The sequence below is a fragment of the Oryza brachyantha genome, chromosome 6, assembly GCF_000231095.2.
Source record: "Oryza brachyantha chromosome 6, ObraRS2, whole genome shotgun sequence".
NCBI lineage: Eukaryota > Viridiplantae > Streptophyta > Magnoliopsida > Poales > Poaceae > Oryza > Oryza brachyantha.
Window position 1 is genome coordinate 6418391 of NC_023168.2, and position 8898 is coordinate 6427288.

At 39.6% G+C, this 8898-nt stretch overlaps 1 pseudogene; it reads left to right on the forward strand.

Annotated features, from left to right (window-relative positions):
* The first annotated feature begins 3322 nt into the window (after positions 1–3322).
* Positions 3323–6361, forward strand: LOC102702766 (annotated as a pseudogene).
* Positions 6362–8898: the final 2537 nt, after the last annotated feature.

The following is an 8898-nucleotide window of genomic DNA, read 5'->3' on the forward strand; positions in this document are numbered from 1 at the left end:
GGGTCTCGGTTTATATAGAGGAGGAAGACGAGGACCGCGAGATTCACGGTGAGGAGAGCCGAGTGGTTAAGATGGGTGGGCAGTGGGGTGAGGTTGCAGCATGTGACGCGCCAGTGCGGGAAACCGATGCGCTGCGCCGGCCAGTATGATGCACGGCACGCGTGAATCGGTGGACGACGTCGGGTGCGCTCGGCCGTGGCACGCACCGGCACCGCTCCCCATTATGGCGCCGTTCTCGTGTTGGTGGCGGCGGGAGCAGGTGAAAAATTATCAACAACCAGTACTATTCATGTTTTATATAATACGATTGACCATTTATTTTATTTAAAAATTTTATTAAAAAATTAAAGAAAATTAGTAACACGTAAAGTACCATTTATGTTTTATCATGTAGTAGCAATAAAAATATTAATCATAAAAAAATTTCAAATAAGACGAAAAATCAAAAAATCTATAAAAACACATAAATTCGTTATTTTGAGACGGAGGAGGCGGTATTTCACTGGCCGTAGCACTAGCAGGTACTGCTGGGCTACCAGTACGAGGTTGTTCTGAAAAAAATTTGCACCGGTGTTTATTAGCTAAAATTTAAATTTTATTTTTAAAATAAATTTGATTTTGAGATTTTTTTATCGTAATTTATTTTTTCAATCTTACCTTTTTAAATCGCTAAAAACATATGTATAGATATAAGTGTTATTTAAAAATTATTTTTTAAAATATATCATTTCGTTTATTCATGCTATAAACAAAAAGGTGGGCACTCTGGGCTCCTGGGGTAAATGGGCGGGAAATTCGAGGTAACGACGAGGAGCAATAAAAGCTAACCGGTGATTCCCTGTCTGAAAAATAAACACTGCGACGGAGATGAGATGCTACGGCGAGTCTACATAAATTTGGTGAGTGGGTCATAAATTAATGTACTGCAATATGTGCTTCCGCTAGATCAGCGGCACATGCTGATCCTCTTGTTCCAGTGCATCTCCACTAGTCCACTAGTGAACTCCTATGAACTAATTAAGCGTAGTACCTCTCTCTCACGCGCACATGCGTGGTTCTTGTTCACAGCTTGCGGCACATGGATGCCCATCTGTGTCTTCCACCCTAATCTACAGGGTCTAATAATTGCAGTATTGGTCGTGCAATTCAGATCGCCTTATTAAAAAAATAAAAACGAAGTGTCCTTAGTCGTTGCAGAGGGGAAAATTGTTTAGTTTTTTGCATAAAAAAATTAAATGTATAATTAAAAACAAAAAATTAATAAATAAAAGTCTCTTTATATATATATATATATATATATATTATGTGTGTATTTTCCTAGCGATAAAAATATATATGTTAAAAAATAAACTTCAATGAAAAACCTCAAATCAACTATAAATTTAAGACTATAAATTTAAAATTTTGTTCATAAGCATGAGTATAAACTAAACAAACTACGGAGGTGAGAGCAAGTATGCATGTTATTAATTTTAAACAGCTAACTAGTGTACCGAGATATAGTCAGTCTCAATGCATGTTTTATAAAAGTGTCGTGCGTATTAAATAGGGTGTTACATCAATAAAATTGTTGACTTGGCATGGCCATTGAACGAGAGAGTTTCATGAGATGAGGAAGGAGTTTTATCCCATGAAACTCATGTGGTTCGGTTACCTAGTTTATCATCTTAATAACTATGCCATAAAACTATGCATTGAGACTGATCTAAAACTATAAGGATTTCCTGCTATATTAGAGCAAGTATAATAGCAGGCTATAAGCTGGCTAAATACTTATGTGGAGGAGAGAGAGGATGAGAGAGTGTAAGTCGGCTGTAAACTTGTAGCCAGCTTGAATACAAGAACCAAAAAACTCTGTGAGAGTGACATGTAGGGCATGCGTTAATAATAAAGAGATAACTAATATATGGTTGGGCTAAAGGTGACTATAAGCATATTTTAAAGAGATAAAATGAGAGAGAAGAGAGGTGGGCTATTAATTTGTAGTCAGCTGCAAACAGACTCTAAGATAAAATATATGTATGACATGTGGGACTATGTATTGATGTTTCATAGGTAACTATTGTATGAATTGACAATTAAATTTACTATAAATAAATTAAAGTTAGTAGCTGGCTATAATATTAAACTTGTTCTAAGGAATCTTATAGCCATTGGCTATATTAGTCTTGCTGTGAGAGTCGGTCAAAGTTCCGGGTTCACCGAGCACGAGGCGACCGGTACTGCTTGCCTCGCCTGTTTTGGGGGCTTTTTCGCACGCCAAATGCCCTTCTCGGGCTTCCGCCAAAACTCAAAACCGGCGCGGAGCGTAGATGGCTAGAAGATCCGCGGTGAGGCTGGCCAGAAGAGTAAAGCTGATATAACGGACAATAAGAATTAACGTATCGTATATAGGCTGATACGGATGAATGAGGGAGAAAAATAGGCTATAAATTTACCGCGGATGCATCAGAGGCTCTAGATAGGTCTTAGCAAGAGATAGATACGTGGGTGACATATTAGTACTTATCATTCTAAATAAGATTAGAGTTAAATTTTAGAACTTTGACTGTAGATAAGTTTTAGAATATTTACTATTTTTTTTTCTAAAATAGACTTTATTTTTAACTCAAAGAACTTTGTACTGTATCACGGAGATTTTATTTTTTTAAGGATTTATTGTGTTGGAGTTTGGTAAAATTAGGAGAAATATATCGGGATTTAAAAAGGTTACCGAAAAATGTATTGAGGTTCAGGGGCGGAACCAAGAACTAATCAAGTATAGGGCTGAGTTAGCATGTACTCCATTATTTATAAAATTTCCAAGGTGAATTGATAAGATATAAGTGAGATTATATAGCTAAGGGTAGGGCTTAAGCGCTAATTGCCCTACCCTTGATTCCGCCCCTGTTGAGGTTTATAAACTGAAGAGTATATAAAAGGAAGTTGTGGTGGTGTGCGATGGTGAATATGTTACCTGTCCCACCCCTAATCTCTTTCCTATTTTTTGAAATGAAAAATAACTGAGACACATATATATCAAATCACTTGTATTAATTCTACTTTTATAACATGCTAACAACATTTTTTATAAAAAAATCTCATTACAAATGTATGGACAATATGCTAGTATACACGAGAAAGATTAAAAATAAAATATGTGTATTCTTTAGTGACCTAAAAACCAATGCTAAAAATGTAAATTTTAATAAAAAACCTCAAAATTAACTTTAAATATAGGATTTTAAATTTAGGTTTATAAAATATAAATATAAACAAAAAGTTACGGAAGCGTCACAGTTGCTCTAACGCCGCCGTCACCGGCGTGCTTTCCAGGCTTCACATGGTGGGGCTACGAGCAGCGGCGGTGGGGACGACGGACAAGCAGACGCCGGGTTGGTCGGCATACGTGCTTTTGGTTTAGCTAGCGACGCAGGCAGAGGTAACATGGGAAGCGGCAGGTGGACTGGGCGGAGGAAAGAGAGGAAAGTCAGGGGAGAGTCGGGACCCCCACGTCCGTCGGCACGTCGGTTCGAACAAAATATAATATATATATATATATATATAAGATTAATTATTCTAGACTAAAACAACTTAGAAATCGTCTCTTCACCCGTCTTCTGTTAGACAAGTGCAGAAGTGCTCTTGAGTTGCTTTTCGGGCCTTCGCATCATCCTCACGACGCGAGTGCATGAATCCGCGCGATCCGGGACAAATCCACGGTCTCTCGAGTCTTTTACTAAAAGGCCGTGTTTAGTTCTTAAAAATATCATATCGAATCTTTGGACATTTAAATAAAACATTAAATATATGTGAATATTAAAACTAATTATATAATTATGGAGAAAATCGCGAGACGAATCTTTTGAATCTAATTAAGACGTGATTAGCCATAAGTGTTATAGTAACCAATATGTGGTAATGACGGATTAATTAGACTTAAAAGATTCGTCTCACGGTTTTTAAACGGAATCTAAAATTTGTTTTATAATTAACCTTCGTCTATAAAAGTTCATAGGATGCAGGTTGGAGCTACCTGATGTCTGCATGATTCGATGCGCATTTTTTCGACTGTACGGATGCCAAGATGTACGTACGGGGATCCTATGTCGTTTCTAGTATTGCTGGAGTCTCAACCTTGGGGTTGGCATCTTTTTCCATCGGTTAATGGCTGGCGCCTTGATCTTGCACGATTGCACCATGAACAATGTAATTACTCGGTGATAAAATAAATTCATCTTCCTTCAAATTTGAACGGGAAACATAATTTATTTAGTTTGGGATTGGGGAGTAGCTTATAATGTTGGTGACGATAGTAAAAAAAGATCAACCAGTGAAGCGGATTTAGAACATTATAGATCAAAACCAACCATTAGACTGATTTTGGGGTAAGCAACCGTTTGGTGGAGAAATTATAAGTTTTACAAGATAAATCTATAAAACTGGTTTGCATCCTTATCACACAAGCGGACAACTTACTGTGTAAACGGACATAGATGTACAATATCGAGACTAAAATTATGTAAGGATAGAGAAAAGAAAAATACCATGTATATGATAGTTGATATACTCCCTCCTGAAATTCTACTCGTTCTGGCGAAACGGTGATTTTCAAAACTCAGTACGGTCTACTATTTTACGTTTATTTTGGACTTGTATAACCTTGCATATGCATGATGGATGCTTTGGCTTCCAGCTTGAGCGTTTGCTCCCGAAACATGCATGGATGCATGCAACTAATATGGCACAATAATTAATTAATCATGTACTAGTTTATTACTATATTTTTTATGTCGGGGTAAGTTAACTTACCCCTCTCAAACAAACACAGCTTAATGATGCTATTTAAGATTTTTTTTTTTGCAGATATCGATGAATGTACCGATAATAATCCACCTCCTTGCCCTGGACACTGCGTAAACACACCTGGCAAGTTCTCATGCCCGAGTGAAAAGCCTCCAAGTGCCTCACACGTCGCGTTAGCTGTTGGTACGAAAGATACTGCTTTCTGTATTGTACCATATTTGTTGGGGCTTGTTATTGTTTTATTGTTTTTACCAACAAAACTTTGTGTGTCTAACTTGCTTTTTTTTAAGGTATTGCCATGCAAATGAGTTGCAGATATCTCCCTTTCTGAAAAGGGAACTCTTCTCTTAGAAAACACATGGATTCTGTTGTAGAAGGAGAAATTCTGCAAAGTAACACTCTGAAATATATGCAGGATTGAGCCTGGGTGCCGTCATACTGGTCATAACCACCACCTGCACATATCTGATGTGCGAACGGAAGAAGCTGGCCAGCATCAAGAAGTACTTCCAACAGCACGGTAGCATGCTTCTGCTGCAAGAGATAGGCTTAAAAGCAAGGAGCTGCCTTCACAATATTCACAGAAGCAGAACTCATGGAGGCAACAGACAGGTATGACGAAAAGAACATCGTCAGCCGTGGTGGTCATGGCACTGTCTACAAGGGCAGTCTCAAAGACGGGCAGCCGATTGCGATCAAACGTTGTGTGTCCATGGCCGATGAGCAGCATAAGAAGGAGTTTGGCAAGGAGATAGATGTTCATCCTCTCCCAGATCAACCACAAGAACATCGTCAAGCTCCTCGGCTGCTGCCTCGAAGTGGACCCCCAATGGCACTCTGCTTCACTTCATCCATGTCAACGATGGCTCCTGCAACAACATCCCATTGTGTACCCGACCCATGAATAGGCCCAGGCACTAGATTATCTTCATTCATGGGCATCACCTCCCATCCTTCATGGTGATGTCAAAACCTCCAACATACTTCTTGATGAGAACTATGCAGCAAAGATATGAGACTTTGGAGCCTCGATACCGGTGCCAACGGATGCAGCACAGTTTGTGGCCGTGGTGCAAGGAACCCGTGGGTACCTAGAACCCAAGTACATGCAGACGTGCCAATTGACCGACAAGAACGATGTGTATAGCTTCGGTGTCATTCTCACCCCTTGAAGGGTCTGAGGACGAGAGGAGCCTCTCGATGAGCTTCTTGTGCATGTGCAGTGAAGGAGGGCAGGCTCATGGACATTGTAGATTGTCACATCAACAGTGATGAGAACGCTGGGCTTCTGGAGGAGGTGGCACACCTCGCGAGCCAGTGCCTGGAGATGATCGGCAGCAGCCGCCCTTCGATGAAAGATGTCTGTCGCCGGCAGGCTTGGCCAGCTGAGGAATGTCATGCAGCAGCAGCAGCAGCACCCATGGGCACATGACCCCGAAGAGATGGAGAGCTTGCTCGGGGTGGGGAGCCGTCGGTGGCCGGCTTGGAGATGGTTAGCAGTAGCACTGGGAATCTCAGCATGGAGACGGGAGCTGTGCAGGGCCGGTGTTCTGGTGTCTGGGCGTTGATGACTTGAGTTGAGACACACAGGTTTCTGCTACATGCTTCCGTTGAACATTAGATAATCGCCATTTGGTCACATAATTAAGCTGACCTCCATTTCTGACGAATGCATGAGGTGCTCTGTGCCCCTATCGAGATGAGAGTATGAGAGGCCTCAAGCTGGGCAGTGGTCATGGCCGAATATCAAAGGGGTGATTGTGAAAAAGTCAAAGATATTTATAAATAATATATATATATATATAACAAAACTAATACGTACACCCTCCTAGAATAAGCTATTCTATGCTCCCTTCTCTCATAAGGTCCAAATCTATCTCCCACCTTCTTCTAGGGGCCCAGGACCCCTCAACTAGCCTGATCAAAGCCTTTCCCTGCCGGTCAAACCGCTCATTTGACCTTCCTCCACACCCCACCTTTACCAACTTCCATCTATCTAAAAAGTGCAGTAACATGAAGACAAAAATACAGTAACATGACTTATAAAATGCAGTAACAACGTTAAAATATAGTCATGACGGATCTAATTTTTTAAATCACATTTTTTAACAAATGTGGTGAAAACGGTTTTGAAAAATAATATAAAACATATGAGATATTGCTCTCTAAAGATTGGAAATACAATACTTTTAGCTCTCTCACATGAATTAGTTGTATTGTAGCACCAATATATAGTCATGATGTTACTGTATTTCTATCGTGATGTTGCTGTATTTCTATCATGACGTTACTGCAACTGTGCAATACACATGTTACTGCACGTATATCGCGATTTTACTACACTTCTATCACGACGTTACTGCAATTGTGCAGTAACAATACATATATTTTATAGCAATATAGCGCTATTACTGCATAGAAGACGCATCATTACTGCACTTATAGATATTTCTTAAGATTTTGAACTTTAAACAACTTTATTTCTCACCTCATATATTATTTTTTAAGAACTTTTGTACCATATTGTTTGAAAAAAAAGTTCTAAAAATGTAGATCCCTCGTGGGTATGTTTCAACGTTGTTACTATAAATTAGTTATCATGTTACTGTAATTTTGTCATCGTGTTACTACACAATTCCTGTGAGACAAGATGTGAGCTTAGATAGACATGAGGGAAAGCCTATAAAGGTATTGATCTACGGGATTTACCTTTTGACCCGCCTTTAAATGAGGTGGGGGTAGTTTTTAGGTCTTGGGAGGAAGGTGGGAGGTGGGATGAGCATTGAGAGGCCTTGGAAGGATAGGGGTGTAGAATATCTTATACTAAGGGGTACGCGTATTAGTCTTGCTATATATATATATATATATATAACACTCTAAAATCAACTACAAATTTAAAGTTAAAAATTTAGATTCTGGTTTATAAGCGTAATCAGAAGTGAAAGATGGTTACCATGTGCATGTCCGGTGTACTATCTGTGCATGCTATTTATTTTTATATAACTGTTACATCAAATATTCTGGCAACAATTGATGCTTTGTGATAGTATGTATGTACTCCGTATGTTCAAACTTTTACGGCTTCGACAATGCATACGGTATTTGCGATCCATATGTGCTCCTTTTTATTATGTAAGATGCTGGAGTATCACCGAATTAATATGATTATTCTTCGGATGGAATTGCAACTTGCAGGCAGCAGCATGAGAAGCCGCCTAAGCTATTCTTGTTTATTTTTTTTCCATCTAAAAACAAGCGTAGAGCGTAGAGAATTTCGTGAATTCAATTTTCATTCTTCAATCGAAAACCACATACAACAGATCATTCAACTATTAAAATCAGTGCAAAATACGTCCTAAGATGGTTTGGTCCGCGGCTTCAGCTGATGTGGCATCTACATGACTAATTTGATTTGGTCTTCATCTGACATGTCATTGATGTGTCATATAAAGCAAAATTTAATAATAAAAAACAAAACAAAAATATTCTGGGCAAGGATAGCTGGAAGCGAGAGAGGATGCAGTGCCAACTCGTAGCGGAGATAGAGGATAGACCCATCCTTTTTGTCTGACTAGTATGGGACCCCATAGTTTTAAAATTTTTATTTTTATATTTTGATTTCAGTGCCACATCACTATCATGTAGGATGAGGACTAAGTCAAACTAGCTAACTATGTGACCCACGTCAACCAAAATCGTTATCTAAACCACCAAGAGATTTCGTATGCACCAGTTTCGATAGTTAAGGGACCTATTATATCTGGTATTGCGATTTAAAGATGAAAATTGAACTCATTGTCAAGTTAAGGGAACTCAATCAACTTATTACTAAATTATAAGAGGCTATCTCCTTCATAGGCCCAGCACATTAAAAGCCCGCTCCACATCTACAAATCCTATGAAGAGGCGACCAAGTCAACCCTAACAGTGACAGACAACGGGCCCCACACGGATTCCCAAGCCTTGTGTTGCCACCCCTCACACAGTTCATACAATCTCGACCGTCCAATCCTCCATCGGACGGATACGGTTCATATGACCTATGGACCCAGTCCACCCAGGTGCCAGTAAACCGCGTGCACCTGGTTTATGTGTCGCCGTCTCGCCGCCTCC